At 43.2% G+C, this 20,887-nt stretch overlaps 1 protein-coding gene across 1 annotated transcript in view; it reads right to left on the bottom strand.

Moving 5' to 3' along the window:
- The window catches only part of tle3b (TLE family member 3, transcriptional corepressor b), a 44,366-nt gene extending 34,306 nt beyond the window's left edge, over nucleotides 1-10,060 (bottom strand). The window contains exon 1 of the mRNA XM_087840513.1: nucleotides 10,044-10,060. The gene's annotated coding sequence lies outside the window, so the exon portion shown is untranslated. The remainder of the gene's footprint in view (nucleotides 1-10,043) is intronic.
- Between the last annotated feature and the right edge of the window lie 10,827 nt (nucleotides 10,061-20,887).

Here is a 20,887-nt window from a genome sequence, read left to right as displayed (position 1 = left end):
CAAATCCCAATTATTCTGCTTATGATATCAGATTCTCTGCTCAAACAAATACTCAGTACCAAAACCACAGTTTCTACAGAAAACCAATGCTTGGTTTCTGCTTCTGCCGTACACCAACACCCCGATACTTCCTGAGAGGACTAACTACGTTCAACTTAGCATTTGGGGGTCTGGCGGGCGAAAACAAGGATGCTATTCTCAAGATACTTGGTGTGGTTGCGTGACATTATAAATGAATAAAGACTGCACACACGCTCAACGCTGATTAGTGCTTTTCTCCCCGCAAGAGTGGCCTCACCTTTGTGAAGCTGTGTATTTATCAGCATCCATCAGATTAATGACTTCATCCATTCAACTGCTCCCTCTTTGAACCACCCGGGTCTCTTTCCACTGGTAGAATGCAGAATTGCGGCCCATTTCTGCAGTGGGCTGGTTGGTGGGGTGGTCACGGCACTATTGTGAAGCACCCACTGACTCTGGATTATTGACATGCTTTCACAGGCGAGTTCAGGCCTTGAAAGGAGACATTCCTCAGAATAAAGGATCCAGTGTGTGTCGCGGGGGCTCTAAACATGAATAGGCCCCTAAGTGTATCGCTGTGACTCGTCAGCTTGTAATCAACGCATATAAGATGAGAGGACACTAGAAAGAGAGGCAAACACAGACTTAAACAGTCCTACAAAAAAACAGCGAAGGCTTTTTTCCCCCACCTTTATCTTGTTGGTATTCAGTCTGATACAGACTGTGTTGAAAACATAGATGTAGGCACCGTAACGACATTCACAGGGTCAGGGTCCTCTTTCTATTTTGAAACTGCATGTACTGAGCACATGACATCACATGTGAGGCCCGTTCTAAATAATACCCCCCTTTGTGGTCCATTTTTAACTCTAACAGATCAATAAGTTATAAAATGAACATCATGTTGTATTAAATAATACATAAAAATAAGAATTCATCAGAGTTCACAGGTCAAGGGAGTTTCTTGTAGACTTCTATAAATATTGCAACCACAGGAGTCGCCCCCTGCTGACCTCTATAATGATTGCAGGTTTCAGGTATTTCAGCAGTGGCTTCTTGCATATGTCTACACACAAAAAAATGCCGAAAGCAGTCAAAACATTTGCATCATACTTGCAGAAAACAGGTGTAAAATACTCTCCATAGTCTCTTCTATTCATTGACTAGAATAGAAGCTAAGTTAAACAAAGGCGAACTTCAAATACATAAAGCGGATCTTGAGGAATTCTTTTTTGTTTGTAAAATCCGATGTGGTGATTTGCTGCAACTGGCCCTTGAAAGCAGGCACAGAAAACTTACAAAGGCTCCTGAAAACACAGCTGTCTATCAGAGCAATTTGTTGAGGTACTCAAGGTAAACACGGGTGAAGAAGTGAGGAAAGACAGGAGGCTCGTCGTAGTGCCTTGACCAATTTCCTTTTGTTCTCGTCTTTCCAGGGAGCTTGGAGTTATTAAACACTCCGAGCTCCGAGACTGCTTGGGAAAAGTATTTTTCTAGTGAGGAGGAGTTCATGAATAATTGTTTTAAAAGCGCTGAAGTAATACTGCATATTAATCACAGCTTAACAGTGGTTTGCTTTAATAACTGAATTTGACTCGTTAATTGTTGAGTTTTGCAAATGCAAGTTAGCTGTAGCGCTGCTCTGTGGACCTACTGCCCTGGAATGTGATGTTAAGCGCTCGTGCAGTTGGAGTGTTTGCCGTACGCATGCAGTTTCAATTTGAAATGGGTCCACGGTTGTTGATAGTGAAAACATGATTGAGCCTTTTTTTCACACTCCTTTGCTGAGCATTAATGAATTCACAATGGCTCTGCCTCTGGTGCGGTCTGTGATTAATAAGCTCATTTAGACAGCACTCATTGTGACCGGGTCTACAGGCCAGCACCGTGTATGGCTCTTTAGTGGGTTGGTGTTATTTTTTGTGATTACCATCCAAGTGGCTGCTGTAAAAAGCAGGTCAACAAAGTGACCTTATCCTGTCCTTCAGCTGGAGAGTGAAAGAGAACCTAGTGATGACAGTGAGGCCTACTTTGCCTTTAGCAAGTGAATGAGCATGATTACGTGGAAATGAATAACATGGTTTTCATCGCGCTTTTAAGTATGCCATTTTTGTGTTGGTTTTGGCCATCATATGGCAATTTTAGTGACCTGGGTAAGCCCCTATCTCACTGTTGAGAAACTCAAATGTGGGAATTGGTGGACATTCATCCGTATGGATGGAATAAAATAACACAGCAAATATTCATGTATTTTACCACTGTATGTTTTTAAAAGTCTTATGTCGCCTAATAATATATGAAACAAGTTTCACAGGGGGATACTTCTAAGGCAGTGTTCCCCAATCCCCGGGCCACGGACCAGTACCGGTCCGTGAATCGTTTGGTACCGGGCCGCGAGAGTTGAGGCTCGGGTGTGAAATGTATGGTTTTCAGGGTTTTTAGCGTTATTTTCTTATCGTTTTTATCATTAACTCTTTTCACGTGTGTTATGAATAAATCTTCTTTTTTTTGGTACCAGTACCAGTTTTATTTTGTTGTATTTATCCGGTTTATTGTCATAAACCGGTCCGTGGCGCAAAAAAGGTTGGGGACCGCTGTTCTAAGGCACTGCCAACTTGTGCTGAAATTATGGTTCAGCAGTGGTAGCAAGCTGTCGATGGAGGCAGTGTACAAAGTATTTATTGCAACCAGTCTACGGGCTACTCTACTCCTGGTTGTGCTGTTATTGGTCCACCAGACAGCTGTGGAGAAGAGTGAAGTTATAACATGGAAGTTAAGTTACAACAATGTAAAGTCTCCACTTTAGCCACTGGCTCTGCTTTCCATCCAGTGTGTTTTCTTCTTCTTTTTTTAAATCTCTGATGCTGTCGGACCCTCCCTGTTTCAGCCCACTTGTTAACCAGTCAGCATTTGGCCGGTGCACAGTGCAGTTGGGATTTTGCGGGACTGAACAGGAGCATTACTGTGGTGATTGAAAACCACCTCTGTACACTTCACAAGTTTTCATAAATTACGCATTAAGGAAATGGCATATGGTAGAGGGTCACACATGGATATATGTGTACATCAGAAAAATAATTCCAAAATCCAGAATGTGTCCTTTGGAGACACAGGTCTCGCTTCAACATCTGAAGTGCCCATTTATACACATTTTAATTGAAACCAGGATCTCTTTATAAGCCAACCTGATAGATTTGGATGATAAAACTGCAGGATTTGATGGCTTGGGATGAAAAAGCATTGTTCAGGCATCCATTGCTTACCATTCATTTCCTTATTAGTAGGAGAATGAATTAGCAGACTCTTGATTTAGCTGCAGGATCCTTTACATAAAACATCTAGTTTTTATACAATATGTCTCCACTGTTCACTATTATACTGTATCTTATAAAATGTTTATACTTGGTTATGAAAAGATCAAGGTTATGATTAACAATGCAAATTAGACATTGTTAATCATCAGCAGAGGTTTACAGTGAGCTACGCTCCTTGTTAAACTTTACAGAGGAAGGAAAAAAGGGCTGAATAAAGTATGTGAAAGCAGTCTGACATCTTGGCGGCATTTCAAATGTCTCCCTCATGTTGTGATGTTTTTTTATCAGTCGCTCAGCAGGTTCCGAAAGCACTGAGTTCATTATGTCCTGAGCAGAATGTGTTTTTCAAGGAAACAAGCCCCTACAGGCAGTGCCTTAGGACTACAGGCAAGATTTGGTGTTTGGCACTCTTGTATACCTCAGGGGGGACTGTGTAGCATTTATGGATGTTTATGGGGAGCATGCAATCCAGTGCAAAGGCTCCTGTTCTGTTTTCATGCGTGTGAACCCAGTCAGCCCTGTGAGATAAATGGAATGAGCTAAATCACCAGGGAGATTGCAGCCAGGCCATTGATTTTATGGGTCATCAGATAACACTGGGGCTTGCTGAGCACATGCCCTTCAGCACGAGGCAAAAGCTATCATTTAGCCAAATCAATAGCTCTAATTACCCCGCTCCACCTACCGTAATGAATTCAGAAACTATCCTACTATCTTCATAGGACTGGAATGAGGAAATACAGTGATTGCACGGCACTAAATTAACAGTCTCAGGCGGAAATATACTTTTACAGATTCTTGGTCATTTCAGTCTACTACCTTAATGTCAGGCACTTTGTGACTCAAATCTATATCGGTGTCAACCAGTTTCTACTAGCTGATCCAGCCAGACTCTGACTTAGCACAGTTAGCACAATATAACATTTCTGCAAACATGAGCAAGTTCCAGTAAATGGAAGTTGGATGGAAACTGAAAACACACTGACACACATCTTTCTGGCTAAATAACACACAATATGTGTGTATGTTTGCCAACATGAGGGTTAGCTACCAGCTAAACACACCAATGACAGAAGGATCACAGGATATTTCTAAATTCTTACCGATCAAAGCTACTTTTAAAGCAGGTTATGACACAGAACAGAAAGTTGCTGTAAAATAAATACAGTACTCCTACTGCAGATGTGGTTTTTTGTTTTCTCAGACGCGTCACCGGATTTGAAACAAAAAAACTCTCACAATGCACAAAAAAGGAAGCCTGGGACTTTGTTATGGAGTTTCACCTTCACTCACTGCTCTATTTAGATTTCCTCTCAGCAGCACTTTGGCTTGATGTGACATTAACACACTCCACTCGGTCCAACAGCATCTCGTATTAATATCTTCAAGCCGTCCACTTAAGAGCCAGTGCTGTTGTAGTGTTATACGCTCCCTTCCTTTGTCCCTGACCTCCAACATGCTGAGTGCTGCCATCCTGCTATCAGGTTTCTCCATGCCTATACCGCTGCAGTGGTCCACTTATCACCGAGGCTGGCACACTGCCCGCTGCCCATCACTTTCTGTCTTTCAGTCTCTTATTCAGACCAGAAAAACAAGTGTTACTAACTTTAATGTTATGTTCAAATTATACAGCAATGCAATATTGATCGTAATATTAATATTAATATTAAACAAAGATGAGAGAGCTCCCCAAACTTTGAACATCTAAAACCTTTATTTTTATTTTTCTGGAAAAACATATTTTTGTGATAACCATGTGAAACACTGTCAGAATATGAAAGAGGAATTATCACCTGAATCTACAGCTTGAGTTTCAGCTCATTTTCAGCTGTCTGGCCAACAGAGACAGATACAGTAAGCAACTAGCTGTTGAACACAGTGAAGCATTTAGCAGCTAAACAGCTGCAAATTTGGCAGAGACACTAAACTGTGAATGTACCAATGAATTCATCACTCAGAAACTGTAGTTTGTGAACTACAGTTTGGAGGGGGTTTTTTTGTTTTATTTGGCTGGCATGCTAATATATAAACTACCTCTAGCTAGCTGTATTAGCAACAACCTGCTGGGTGCATGACACAAGTAATCAAATACTACTAGAATTTAACTCACTGCAAAAACTGGAGTACAGACTAATTGAACAAATTGTTATTATCAGAGATGCTCTAAAAACAGAGAGAGATGGAGCAGATTTAGCTAACAGAGCTGAAGCAATTTGTTTTTTTGGCCCCTTATCCATGGTCGTGGTTTTCAGGGGAATAAAAACTGAGCTGAAAAAAGAGTGAACAGTGCACTTACATTTCTCATTGAACGATCACACAAATTATCTAACATGTTGACCATATTTACCTGTGGGTAAATAAATACGTTATTGCTAACATTGCTAACTATTTGCTAACAAGTTCACCACTCCCAGTGGTTAGTAAAGCCCTATTAAGAAGTTTAAAGCTGATTCTTTAAAATGTTTGCTCACTACTGCCATAATTTACGAAATGGACTTGACGTTTTATCCAAGCTGATGTTTAAAAAAGTAGCACCTGAGCCGATAAAGTCATCAGAAAAAAGCACTTCTCAGACTTTGACCCTTGTCCGTTCATGTTTCTGCCACACACGTATATCCCAAAAATATAATTGCAGGTTTAAAAGTCAACAGTTTAGAATGAGAACGTTATTATATGTGCTGAAAACTATTTTAAAAAAAATTAACCTAGTCGTTCTTGTTAGTCAAACTCAGTTTACATTATGGGCCACATGCAGTCCACTTTGATTTGAAGTTGGCCCGACCAGTGAAACTGCTGATGATAAATGTGTAAAATTATATAAAAACTTCCTCGACCAGACTGTCCTGTAATTCTAAGATATAACGTTTTTGTTAATCCTTAGAAAATCCATCCATCTTCTTCATCCGCTTTATCCGGGGCCGGGTCGCGGGGGCAGCAGCCTAAGCAAAGAGGCCCAGACCTCCCTCTCCCCAGCCACCTCCTCCAGCTCATCCGGGGGAACACCAAGGCGTTCCCAGGCCAGCCGAGAGATATAATCTCTCCAGCGTGTCCTGGGTCTGCCCCGGGGCCTCCTCCCGGTGGGACATGCCTGGAACACCTCACCCAGGAGGCGCCCAGGGGGCATCCTTACCAGATGCCCAAACCACCTCAGCTGGCTCCTTTCGATGTGGAGCAGCAGCGGCTCTACTCTGAGCCCCTCCCGGATGGCCGAACTTCTCACCCTATCTCTAAGGGAGATGCCAGCCACCCTTCGGAGGAAGCTCATTTCCGCCGCTTGTATCCGCGATCTCGTCCTTTCGGTCACTACCCACAGCTCGTGGCCATAGGTGAGGGTAGGGACGTAGATCGACCGGTAAATTGAGAGCTTCGCTTTTACACTCAGCTCCCTCTTCACCACGACGGACCGATGCAGCGTCTGCATTACTGCAGCTGCAGCCCCAATCCGTCTGTCGATCTCCGGCTCCCTTCTCCCATCACTCGCGAACAAGACCCCGAGATACTTGAACTCCTCCACTTGGGGCAGGACCTCATCCCCGACCCGGAGTGGGCACTCCACCCTTTTCCGGCTGAGAACCATGGCCTCAGATTTGGAGGAGCTGATCCTCATTCCCGCTGCTTCACACTCGGCTGCGAACCGCTCCAGTGCGAGCTGGAGGCCCTCACCCGATGAAGCCAACAGAACCACATCATCCGCAAAGATCAGAGATGAGATCCTGAGGCCACCAAAGCGAAAGCCCTCCGCCACTTGGCTGCGCCTAGAAATCCTGTCCATAAAAATTATGAACAGAACCGGTGACAAAGGGCAGCCCTGGCGGAGCCCATCACCCACCGGGAACGAGTCCGACTTATTGCAATGCGAACCAAGCTCTTGCAACGGTTGTATAGGGATCGAATGGCCCGTAGCAATGGGCCAGACACCCCATACTCCCGCAACACCTCCCACAGGACACCCCGAGGGACACGGTCGAATGCCTTCTCCAAGTCCACAAAACACATGTAGACTGGTTGGGCAAACTCCCATGCACCCTCAAGTATCCTCGAGAGGATGAAGAGCTGGTCCAGTGTTCCGCGACCAGGACGAAAACCGCATTGTTCCTCCTGCATCAGAGGTTCGACTAGCGGACGAACTCTCCTTTCCAGCACCCTGGCATAGACTTTCCCGGGGAGGCTGAGGAGTGTGATCCCCCTGTAGTTGGAACACACCCTCCGGTCCCCCTTCTTAAAGATGGGGACCACCACCCCGGTCTGCCAATCCACGGGTACTGCCCCTGATCTCCACGCAACATTGCAGAGGCGTGTAAGCCATGACAGCCCTACAACGTCCAGAGCCTTCAGGAACTCGGGGCGGACCTCATCAACACCAGGGGCTCTGCCACCAAGGAGTTGTTTAACTGCCTCAGTGACCTCGCCCCCAGAAATTGGCGGGTCATTCCCCTCATCCCCAGACTCTGCTTCCTCCTTGGAAGACGCGTCAGTGGGATTGAGGAGGTCCTCAAAGTATTCCTTCCACCGCCTGACAATTTTCTCAGTCGACGTCAGCAGCGCTCCGCCAGCACTATACACAGTGCAGGTAGAGCACCGCTTTCCCCTCCTGAGACGCCTGACGGTTTGCCAGAACCTCTTCGAGGCAGTCCGAAAGTCTTTTTCCATGGCCTCTCCAAACTCCTCCCACACCCGAGTTTTTGCTTCAGCCACTGCCCGAGCCGCATTCCGCTTGGCCTGTCGATACCTGTCGGCTGCCTCCAGAGTCCCACAGGCTAACCAAGCCCGATAGGACTCCTTCTTCAGCCTGGTGGCTCCCTTCACCTCTGGTGTCCACCATTTGGTTCGGGGATTACCACCACGGCAGGCACCAACCACCTTGCGGCCGCAGCTCAATGCAGCAGCTTCGGCAATGGAGGCGCTGAACATGGTCCATTCGGACTCGATGTCCCCCGCCTCCCTCGGAATGCTGTTGAAGCTCTGCCGGAGGTGTGCGTTGAAGATCTCGCGGACTGGGGCCTCTGCTAGTCGTTCCCAGCACACCCTCACTACACGTTTAGGTGCACCAGGTCTGTCCAGCGTCCTCCCTCGCCACCTGATCCAACTCACCACCAGGTGGTGATCAGTTGACAGCTCAGCCCCTCTCTTTACCCGAGTGTCCAGAACATATGGTCGCAGGTCTGGTGATACGATTACAAAATCGATCATCGACCTACGGCCTAGAGCGTCCTGGTGCCACGTGCACTTATGGACACTCTTATGTTCGAACAAGGTGTTCGTTATGGCCAAACTGTGATTAGCACAGAAGTCCAATAACAAAGCACCGCTCGGGTTCAGATCAGGGAGGCCGTTCCTCCCAATCACGCCCCTCCAGGTCTCGCTGTCGTTACCCACGTGAGCATTGAAGTCTCCCAGCAGGACAACAGAGTCTCCAGGTGGAGCACCTTCCAGCACCCCCCCCAGGGACTCTAAGAAGGCTGGGTACTCCGAACTGCCACTCGGCGCATAAGCGCAGATGACAGTCAGGACCCGTTCCCCGACCCTAAGGCGCAGGGAACAAACCCTCTCGTCCACCGGGAAAAACCCCAACGTACCGGCAGCAAGCCGAGGGGATATTAGAATACCCACCCCAGCCCGCCGCCTCTCACCAGGGGCAACTCCAGACTGAGACAGAGTCCAGCCCCTCTCCAGGAGACTGGTTCCAGAGCCCAAGCCGTGCGTAGAGGTGAGCCCGACTATATCTAGCCGGTACCTCTCAACCTCACGCACTAACTCAGGCTCCTTCCCCACCAGAGAGGTGACATTCCATGTCCCTATTGCCAGTCTTGGCAGCCGGGGGTCAGTCCGCCAGGGCCTCCGCTCCTGGCCGCCACCCGGCACACAATGCACCCGACCCCTATGGCGCCTCCTGCAGGTGGTGGGCCTGCGGGAGGATGGGCCCATGTCTCCTCTTCGGGCTGTGCCCGGCCGGGCCCCATGGACTAAGGCCCGGCCACCAGACGCTCGCCCTCGGGCACCCTCCCCGGGCCTGGCTCCAGGGCGGGGCCCCGGTAACCCTATCCCGGGCAGGGTAAACTGTTCCCTCGATGTTTTTTTCATAGGGGTCTTCTGAATCGCTCTTTGTCTGGTCCCTCACCCAGGACCAATTTGCCATGGGAGACCCTACCAGGGGGCAAAAGCCCCCAGACAACATAGCCCCTGGGATCCCTGGGACACACAAACCCCTCCACCACGATAAGGTTGCAATTCACGGAGGAGTCCTTAGAAAATGTCTTTATTTAAACCATGGATGCACTGTAAAAAAACAAACAGACAAACCCTTCTATAGTATATATCACTAAATTATTTTGTTGCAGTATGAAATGCAATGTGTGTGTGTGTGTGTGTGCTTTTTTATGTCCACCTTCATATTTTCCAAAGCCATCCACTGGGCCAGATTGTACACTCTGCCAGGCCACTTGTGGTCCCCAACCCTAATGTTTGACATCCCTGGTCTAAATCATGACAAATCTTCTATCACTTTTTCACCCCCTTTTCATCACCTGTTTCGCCATCATAAAGGAACCTGATGTAAAATGTGAAAAAAAACAGCTTGTTAAATGTAATCGTCTTTTGATAATATTTCTATCCAACGTTTAACACAAACTCAGCAAATATTTATAGTGAGTTTGTATTTTCACCTAGCCATGCAGTTATCCAAGTCTGAGGATATTAGAAGCCACCTACCGCAGTGTGATGTTACTTGTCATTAAAAAGCAAAACTGAAAACTCCATAATTAATGACGGTCTCCTGCTCCATGTCCATGGCGCTATGTGTATATGTGTGTCCGTCAAACAGTGCTGCCCCCAAGCTGGCAGGCTGCTGCAATGCAGGCGTGCGTCCAAACACATCCAAACATGCCCAGCAGCTGGCCTCGGGGCCACTGTAGCTGTTTAACCCGTAAAAGTGACTGATTAGAATACCAGTGACAGGAACTGAACCCAAAGCAGTTGTTGACAGGGGATATTAAGCGAAGTGGGGAGTCCAGCCACAGGGATTTGATGATGCCACCGGGGAAACATGTGCTGGCCTACTCAGCGGTTCTCTTTAACACCACAGCATCCAAACAGTTGATAACTATATCCAAGAGATGAGAAGTGGCTCGCACCATTTTACCCCACAGCCACGCCAGAGGCAAGTGAGAAGCAAATGATTTAACTCCACGACAATTATGGAGACAGTTGATGTTTGTCAGCTCTCTTCCACTGTACTGTTCTTTGGTTTTGTTTGTTTCTTCATGGCCTGTTCATGTTCTTTCCTCTATCAATCACAACTACCAAAACTGCAAACAGTCCTGCTGCTTAAATACAATTTGATCTTCACCAGCCACGTCCTTGGGTTAAAGAAACCACAATTATTCATTTACATATTATGTAAAATCTTAGGTCAAATGACTAACTCATCTTATAAACTTTGTCCCCATTATCCAATCTTTGAACTCAGTTATGCTTATCATCTCATGACTTTAGCTCCAAGGCCTTGTGTCTTGTGCATAACTTGGAAACACCTTTAATGGCTGTACATAACTTAAGCATCTCTGACCTGCTGTTCCATAATTAAGAACAACACGATTAAAGTGGTTATGTTTTGGCAACATAAAGCACCTTTACCATAATCCAACAATAACCTGTTGAGTTGTTGCTGTATTTCCTGTACACATTACACACTGTTTCTTACTTATTTTGTTTTAAATCCCTTTAAGTCCCTCACCCCCAACCAGTCACAGCAGATGGCCGCCCTTCTCTGAGCCTGGTTCTGCCGAAGGTTTCTTCCTATTAAAACTGAGTTTTTCCTTCCCACTGTCACCAAGTGCTTGCTTATAGAGGGTCGTCTGATTGCTGAGGTTTTCTCTGTATTATTATTGGGTCTTTACTTTACAATATAAAGCGCCCTGATGCAACCGGCTTTGTGATTTGAAGCTATATGAATAAAAAAGAAGAAAAATAGAAGAATAATGTGTTACAGGCAAATGTAATAAGTTTTCATCAATGTCTTGCTTTGTTATGTAATTTAATGTAATTTAATACCTTCACATTTGGGATGCAGTGTTTTGTCATGTTTCTAAACTTAAAAAAAAAAGAAAAGAACTTCTCAAGGAAAAAGCACAGTCCAGACAGTAGCTGTCAGGATTGAGTGAGTGGTACATAAGAACTAACATTACATAAAAACACAAACCTGCTCTTGCTTCCATCACAGGGTTTTCCCAAACTTATGAAACCACACACCTATCGGAGTAGAACTACCACAGAAATTACTCCTAAAACTTGAAACACTAAAGTATTAATGGCTTTTTGGTCTTTAGGGAAATTTAATGTGATTCATGTTGTCACTGACAAAGAGCCATTAGCACCCTCCAACACTCCCCCAGAGATCCACCCTTCATGTCTGATTGTGTTTCACCGCTCAACAAAATGCCACCTCAGTGTAATGAGTTGTTCATAATTTGTCACCATTCTGCCTCTTTCAACAAAATAACCTTTTGTTCTGCTTTGCTGTCCACTTCACTGCACTCTCCCAAGAAAGGCTTTTAGAGGCGTCTACTTCAGAGACAAAAAGCCGGACTGTGTGTGCAAAAGTCGTGTGGAAGACAGCATGTTTCTTTTACTTACATTATTCACAAAGAAGCGTGCATTTAGGTCCAGTCTGTTCAAAGCTAATATTACATTAATAAGGACTACAGTGCTCTTTATTAAGTGCCCACAAATATTTAAAAAAATTGGTAATGCATCATGCATCCTTTCCCCATGGATTGATGGGTTGATCTGAAATAAGGGATGTTCCACAGTGCTCTCATGTAAACCATCATGCATAAGGACAATATATGTGACAATAAAGCTGCAGTAGCAACAATATGAAACTTTTTTTTAATAGATCTGTGCATAAAACTTTGAGTTTTGGCACTCTAAACCTAAACAGGCAGTTATTTGTGATGATTACCATAGTTAATCTACAGACCTCAAAGTCAGTTGTTTATGAGTTCAGTAATAAAAACAATGCCGGATTTAATTTAATACATGTCCCTGATCATTTGGTTGCTTTTATCTGAGTCAAAGAAAGCGAGTTTGCCTGATTCAAAAGTAGTATCCCACATTTACGTACCCACTGCAACCATTTATGCACATCAAATACCCAGCAGCTGTGCATTTATCACAGCTCCATCCACCGAGAAGTCTCCGCATTTACAGCACTAAAGTTAAATATCCAGAAAATGTAGTTACATTGCAAAAGGCTTACAATGAAACTACAATTTCTTTGAGGCCATTCTCTCAAAATATCTCATAACCGTATTGCAATGACTGTACTCTATATGCACGTGCTTAGATACACTTAGACATGTAGGAAGCATAGATACGCATTCACTTCCCCTATATTAAAATCAAAAAACTTGGAGGACAGCTTTTGGTTTCCGGCCTAACATCAGCAGATCAGTCTGAGACACAAGACCCATTTTATTCCATGAACACAACGATTTAATTGTAATGTCTCCACACATATCAAGAGAAATGCTGGTCTTGTCGAGCTCATCAACACTCTCATTGCGTAGTCAAAGTTTTAAACAATCAGCCGTGTGATTAATGGTCGTCTGGCTTTACCACTTTGGCTTACTGCCAAATGTTACTGATTATTTCAGCTGATTAAACTGATATTTTAACTTGTCACACCGTGTTTTAATATGATAAGATTGAGATAGAATCTGCAGTAGAGATGCAGTATGTCAGATAGGAGGGCAGATAATGACTTTACTTAGTGGATCATTTATTGGCCATCATAGGATACCACAATCATTTACAAAGTCACAGTTTTTAGCACCGTAGCAATCCATGGCCTAGTGTTAACTCGACATAAAGATGATTTTGTACATGCAATAGTCAATGATGCTCTTTGTAATGGAATAAAGAGCACCGGTATTAAAAGAGCATTCAGTGTCAGTAGATCACATGCAGATACAAATTTTACACTAGCATACAATTAGTATCTGTATGAAAACAGTACAACTGATGATTAATTGTTTCACTCTCTTTGTAGATCTGCTTTGACAAGGTGAACTGAATCTTGCTCAAGATAAAAAAAAAAACATCTCTAACGTTCATATATATATAATTATTTTTTTGCTATTATCGTCAATATTTCTATTAACCTTGCATACCATTAAGTGCAAAGCTATTGCAAGAAGAGCAAGGCCCAGCAGTCAAGCGAATCTTTTCTCACAGCCCCCACATCCATGGATAGAGGTGTTAATCCTTTCTTCCATTACTACTTTTAAAGCTGAATACATCATCTTGCACCTATAGTACCACACTATTATAACATGTTGTCAATACACTCATATTCTGAAGTTAAGAAATTACAACTGTGCGATTGTGATACTGTTTAAGACACAATTTTAATAGTGTCTACATTAGCTTGTTCAAACGAACACAGCCACATCACTGTGATAGCGTACATGTTATTGAAACTTGAGGAATATCTGTGCTATGCGCACTAACTGCCAGATATCTGGTGTGTTACTCTGACTTGTTACTGAGACATACAGAGTCAGGCAGATTATGAGGAGTCTATACATAAACAAGGACTAATCAGCTTGGACAAAAATACAACTATGTTAAACATGTTTGTGATTTCTCTTATTATGCACTATGCAAGCATGCTGAGTAGATGAAACCTATTGCTTTCAAATAACCTGCCCATGTCCTCTCATCAGACATATGTTCCACCGTTATACTGTTTTCAGTTGAAGCTAAATTAATATGCAAAAAAGGGGCTTTCAGTTAAATCAAGAGCACAGAACTGTCAAGTGTAGAAGATTGTTGCCAGAGGGGCCTTGCCAAAATCACAATTAAGCTGTCACAGCTACCGTCAAGAACACCCTCTTCAAGCTTTTCTCTCATTAATTGGGATTTGGGGAGTACCTGGGTCTCCTTGGTAGCGAGGTTCAAGTGGTTGTTAGTGAATGACAGAGCAACCACTTGAGCCTTTCCATCCTCTAGGCCTGAGAAGATGAGATTGTTACAAAACGTGATCAACAGCCTCTCAGGGGTCACAATGCGGGGCTTTAACACCTCCAAGAGTATGTACGTTACTCCGTGCTCTTTGTAGCATCACCCACAAATATGTTTTAGAAACTGAAGTGCCTCTCCAACAACAGATATTTTTGTCATTCAAAGAGCCACACACACACACAGAGCACTGTATTATCCAGGGTCAGCCTGTTTTTAAGTGGCTTTAGCAGTTGACATCTTTACAATGTGCAGAAGATGTGCGCCTGAGATTTGCAGGTGAGTACTGTGGATGTACACAGTACACTTCATAAATACTAAGTGTAACATAAGAATTGCAAAATGGGAATTCCACAAGGTTCAATGTTGGGACCACTACTTTTTTGTCTATATATTAGTGAGACACCAGATAGCTGTAAAGAAGCAACGTGCCACATGTATGCTGATGATGGAGAAAGGTGCCAACAAAGAGTCCACAATACCCTGAACAGTTGGTTAAGAGTCCCACATTCATTTCATTGGTTGCACTCAGGAGGTATAATTACGACCATGTTCACAGTATAGGATGCTAGTATAGGATGCTACTAATTGCTCTAAATTGAATTTATCATTATTTGCATGTCTCAGTTTTGACTTAGACCATGAAGATCAGTCCTACAGTCACATTTCGAGTTTGGCTAAAGAAGGTCAAACAGATCCACATAAACCTCATTTATATTCATACAGTGACACATACCAAAGGCCTCAGTTGAAGACTGAATAAAGAGACAGCAGCAAGAGAAGGAAGATTTGGCCCTACTGCCAAGCTCTTAGCTAAGACAGCAGTTACAATAGCTGGGGGGGTGAGAGAGGTTACAACTATTCAATCTCTATTAAACCGCATCATCTGCCTTAAAGTCATTTAGATGTGCTCCCAGCGATAGCGGTTAATGAGATTAAAGAACTGCGATCAAGCTGTGAGTAGCCAGCTGAAGTAGGCGGATAGAGCTGAAGACACGCTGCACCAGCTCTGACTGAAAACAGAATTAGTGTTGGGTGATGCTTTTGTGTCAGTGATTTCGGTGTATGTGAAAACACACATGTCAGAATTAGTCATATACTAAAATGAATAGAGCATTCATTGGCTTCCTTATATCAGGTTGCGTGGTTAAAAAAAGCTGAAGATGACTGTGTTTTTCTTTTAAATGGTTTAGATTTATATGCTCGGAGGTAAGACGACACGGTCAAAATGACACAGTCCTCTCAAGAAAAACAACGTTATTAATCACTAAAGCTCCTCATTTTGTTTACTAACCCACACACTTTCTTTAAAATGCTATTTTAGTTTTCATCTTAACCTCAGTGAAATATACAAAATCCTTAAAGATTCAGCCACTCATTTCAGTTTTATTATGAAAAACAACTTCCAACATCAAAACATCTTCCAGAAGGACCTTACAGTAGCCAATAAGCTAGGTGGTTAATTGAAATGGTAGTGGAGTAGCAACAATTGTGTTTCTTTTCTTTGTTTCATAGGAAAATAAACAGAATGTCAGGGTATTGAATAGTTGTTAAGAATATGCCATCACTGATTCAGAATAAATCATCATTCATTCATATATATTAATTATTTAATAAATGCAAAAGGTAATTGGAAAATGAATTGATACTGAAAATGACTGTAGATGCCACCCCCGTTATTTATGCAAACAAAGTGATCCTCAATATTTGAATGCAGATGTTTCAATATGATAAAATGACGCAGCTAAAGATACATTTGTGGGACCATATGTTTCTCTTGAAACCATTAGCAAAATAGAAAGCGCAAGCATTCTGAAGCCATTAATGTGATCTGATTTAGTCAGGCAAGTAGAGAGTTTTGAAAATGTCGAATCAGTGTCTACATAATAGGGAGAATATTAACATTCACCAAAAAACAGCAAATGTAAAATTGATTCAATACTCACTCATGAGCACTTTATTGGGAACGCCTGTTCTGCTGCTCTTTCGTGCAACTATCTCATCAGCCCATCACATGGTAGCAACTCAAAGCAATGAAGCTTAAAGTGAGACTCAGAATGAGGAGGAAAGGTGATTTAACTGATTTTGAACGTAGCATTGTTGTATTGTTGCCAAATAAGCTGGTCTGAATATTTCAGAACATGCTGTTCTGCTGGGATTTTCCTACATAATAATCTCAAAGCTTACAGAGAATGGTCTGAATAAGCAAAAAACATCCAATATCCAGTTCTCTTGGTGAAAATCCCTCTTTGATGGCAGATGTCACAGGAGAAGCTTCAGGCTAATAGAAAACCAGGAGTAACTCAAATAAGCGCTTGTTATGACCAAGGTATGCAGAAGAGGATCTCTACAGCACATCAAACCTTGACGCAGCAGAAGACCATACCAGGTGCCACTTCTATCAGCTAGGAACAGGAAATTGATGCTACAGTTCCCCAAAAGTGGACAACAGAAGACTGGAAAAATGTTGCATGATCTAAATTTACTTGTTTGAGCGGCACAAAACTTAAATAATCTTAAACTGGTTTCTTGTTGGTTTCCACAGTCTCAATCAAATAGATTTGAGATCTGGGATGTCACAACTGTGCGATGCTATGATGTCATTATAGGCCAAAATCACTGAGCAATGTTTCCAGCAGCTTCTTTAATCTACCCTACAAAGAATTAAAGCAGCTCTGAAGGAAAAACTGGGTCCAACGCAGTATTAGCAAGGTGTACTTAATAAAGTGTCTGGTGGGTGTATATCTCACATGAACACGGGCATGCTGCTGGACAGAAAAAACCTTTAAAACACACTAAGAAATGGAGAAGGAGCGAGTGTGAACATGCTGCAGGGATTCCAGATGTTTAATATGCTGAGCTGTTGTCAAGGTTGGTGGGGGGAACATTTCTTGTGGCAACAGTAGCAGTAAACCCACACGTCGATCCATCCCACATCTGCCTATAGAGCAAAGAAAAAGAAGAAGAAGAAAAAAGCCAGGTGTCTCTGGAGGCACCCCTGTGATACATTTCTAAGTGTCAACTCTAGAACCTTGCTAGAAAAAAAGTCATCTCCCTTTGACTACTCCACTATTTCTCTACTTGTTTTTGCCACACAGAGATACAACCAAAGCCCCTCCGGGCAAAAGACTTCACACAAGCCCCTCAGTGCTTGGCAACTGACACAGAGCTTCTAGTTAAAAATACCCTCACTTCTTTAGCAGCATGTAGTGTAAGAACAGCATCTTGTTCCAGCTGCCGCACTGACAAATACAAGTGGAAGGAGACAGCTGATGGGAGGAGAGAAAGAGTAAATACATTAAAACTCAAAGAGTGGCAAATTTAATCAGGAGCAAATGGAAATCTGTCTGGTGAGGAAGACAAAGAGGAAGAGGCTGCTTTCCTCACGTCTCTGCTTGCGCCCACATGAAAGAAGGGCAGCCGGCGCTCTTCTCCTTGGATCAATTCACGATGCATTCCGATTCCTGATTGATAAAATGTTGATTGCAGTGCTTCATTGTTTCCAATTAAACTTCATTACACATTCAGCACTCCAGTTTAATTATCTGACATCAGTATTATAACACCTCGCCTTGCCGAGTGCCAGGGCTGTAAACATCAGTGTGATATGGGCTTGACACACTCTGAAAGTGATTAAGCAAATCAACATAAATTAATGAAACTAATAAATCACGGCGTGCGATTGCAATTTTTCTGCTTGTCTACGCTGATGAAGATCTCAAATACGTTTTCCCCACAGTGCTTGAATTATGCGCCTGCGCCGCTAGATTTCTGTTAAACAGCTTCACCGCGACACTTTCACACACCAAACAAACAAAAGCAATTATGATGAAAGGAAGGCTGGAAAGACCACTTAAATATAGTCCTCTGGCTGATGGGAATAATTTATGGCGTATTAAGATTTCATGCTGAGTTCCTCTCATTCTCTTTTATTTCTCTTGCACTTCTGGATGATACTAGCATAAAAAAAAAAAAAGGGGGGGGGGGGGAGCCTTTTCACACGTGGTTCCAGGATTGACCATCTGTGCTCCACATTTTGAGCAAAGGTTGAAAAAGCCAAGGGTATCAAGGAGATTTTGCTTGCGCGCCGTAAGCAGCTAAACACATGAAAGGATTGGATGAAGAAGTGCAGGCGCAATCTGGATGCTATTCAGAAGATATTCGATTAAAAGCAGCAGCTCACAAGGCGAACAAGCCAAGTCTCCCCACTGTCTCCGTTAACTGCAGTCCTGCTCTTCTGAACGACACTGACAGGCTGGGTTTGAATATAATTGGACAACAAACTGATTACATTTACAGCTGAGTGACAACACACCAGGAGAGGAAATGAAGTCATGAAAGTTTAGACCGTGCAATTTCGTAAATCATTACTCTGAAACACAAGCAAGATCACATTTTCTGGCACAGCGCTGAGCAGGCCGGGCCAAACACCACGTTTGGGGAACATAAACCTCAATCTCCGATACAAGGAATTCATATTAGTGAGCGTGGCTGGATTTCGTCAAATGATTGTGGAGTTTGTTATGAGACTGAATTTCCCGAGCGGTGACGAAAAAAAAAAAACAATCCCAGCATGGCAGAAATTCTTCAGCATCGGAATACTGGGAGCTTAAACGGCGCAAGTTGCTAACTTCCCTTCAGAAGTCCTCACCGATACTTTAATTTGGTTTCCTCTGAGAGCTACGGTGCTTAGCCCTGTTGCCAAGGCTGAGCGAGCAGGGTCCCCGTTGAGATCTGCACAGGTGTCACCATAGTTTTACAGCTGTCTGGAGGCTTTGACACAAAAACACAATGCACAAAGGAGGAAAACAATATCAGCGCAGATAGTTCACCCAACAGTGAACAGATCAGGAAATAGCACAGGCTTAGGGAATACCTCCTCCTGTACGACCCCGTGACTGATCTGAACAGACAGACCACCTCTGAGAATCAGCAGAGCTCGGTGCATACAGCCATGCCAAGGATCAATGTCACTGTGCTAGCATGCTGGTGTTTAGCAAGTGTTATACTTAGTGTGATTGCAATACGAGTCATATGATAAAAGGTCAGGGAAGTTATTACAAGCCATCACTGGAATGGAGCAATGTTGCCAAGATAATTCACAAGTAAGTAAGCAAATTTTACAGATTTAAAACCAAATTTAAAACCAAAGTGATTTAATTTCAATATCTTTCTGTTAAGTGTCCGTCTGTCCTTGCTCAACAACAGTTCAAACAGTCAAAATTTCATGACAACCATATAATTATACAGATGTCCCAGTGGATCCCATATTAGCCCTGCTAGCAATGCAGCCAAAGCTCATTAAAACATAAAGACAAACAGTTTCAAAAACTACACTGTATCTTTTCCTCAAAGTTTACAGGCTGTAATGAAGACTCTAACAAGCACTTCAGAGTACTTGAATAACAACTATGGCACAGCGGCAGTCTAATTTTACATTTATTTATCTCCCTTAAAAGAAAATGATCTATAACTCTTGAATAGTCGAGAATGGTACTCTGAGACTAATACCATACTAATCCAATAGACAAACCATTCAGTCTTTGTAAACAGCTGAAGCTTATCGCTACATGTAGCAGCAAAACGGCATCAGTTGGAGAATTATAAACTACGCTGGGTATTCAGCACAAAGCCAGCCTGCACACTGTGCGTTTTTCAACAAAGTTAATTGTTAATTAATTCTTTAAGAGAAAACTAATTGGATATTCTTCTGGCGTGCTGGCATATGTCTGCTGTTAAATCCCAAGATAAGTCGTTGATATTTATTTTAATACGATTTCTCATGTTATGTCATTTCACCATCTCCCAGATTCAACCTCGTCTCAATCAATACAAAACAACTTATGTGAGGAACCGGTATCATGGCTGGAATCAACTTTCCCGACATTATCAAAGGTTATTAGTAGGTCAACTAGATAAGACCTCAGAAATTTGTCCAGAGAGTCAACATATCATCCCATTTCATAAGGGTGTACAGTGAACTAAAACTTGATTTTCAAGCAAATAGGTAAGCAAAACAGCCTCTAACATGACAAGTTCGAGCCAGGCCGAGCTGACGGAGCCCAGGATCTGGCAGCCTCATTCTTCTGACAGCAACCCCGCTGGGGTTATCCGAAAGCTGCCGTCTTCAGACAAGTGTTTCCCCCCTCTAGCTCGAGTCGCTCTGCTTCACAGGGTCAACTTTGGTGCACACTTTCCGCAAAACCGATTTTTAAAACATTCATCGCTATGGACAAAAGGTAATCTACTAAACTGCGTGCAGGTATGTTTGACAGCATTACAGACAAAGCAATGCAGAAAAATCCACATCATGTTTTATAGATTATCCTGAAGCTAACTTTGCAGTCAGCAGAAATAATTTGGTGTGAAGGGCTTCTTGAGACTGCAAATGACATCTAACATGAAGCTTTTGTTGGCGGTCTCTTCAGCAAAAAGCTTTGTGTCTGCAGAGAAAAAAAAAGAGAGGGGGGGAATCTGTCATCACTTCAATGCACAAGTTCATCTTTCCTCACCGCTGAAACCCGAGGAAATTG

The sequence above is a fragment of the Neolamprologus brichardi genome, chromosome 1 (assembly GCF_056152115.1).
Source record: "Neolamprologus brichardi isolate AB-2024 chromosome 1, ASM5615211v1, whole genome shotgun sequence".
Taxonomy (NCBI): domain Eukaryota; kingdom Metazoa; phylum Chordata; class Actinopteri; order Cichliformes; family Cichlidae; genus Neolamprologus; species Neolamprologus brichardi.
Note: the sequence above shows the minus strand (reverse complement) of the source record. Positions and strands in the feature narration are given on the sequence as shown.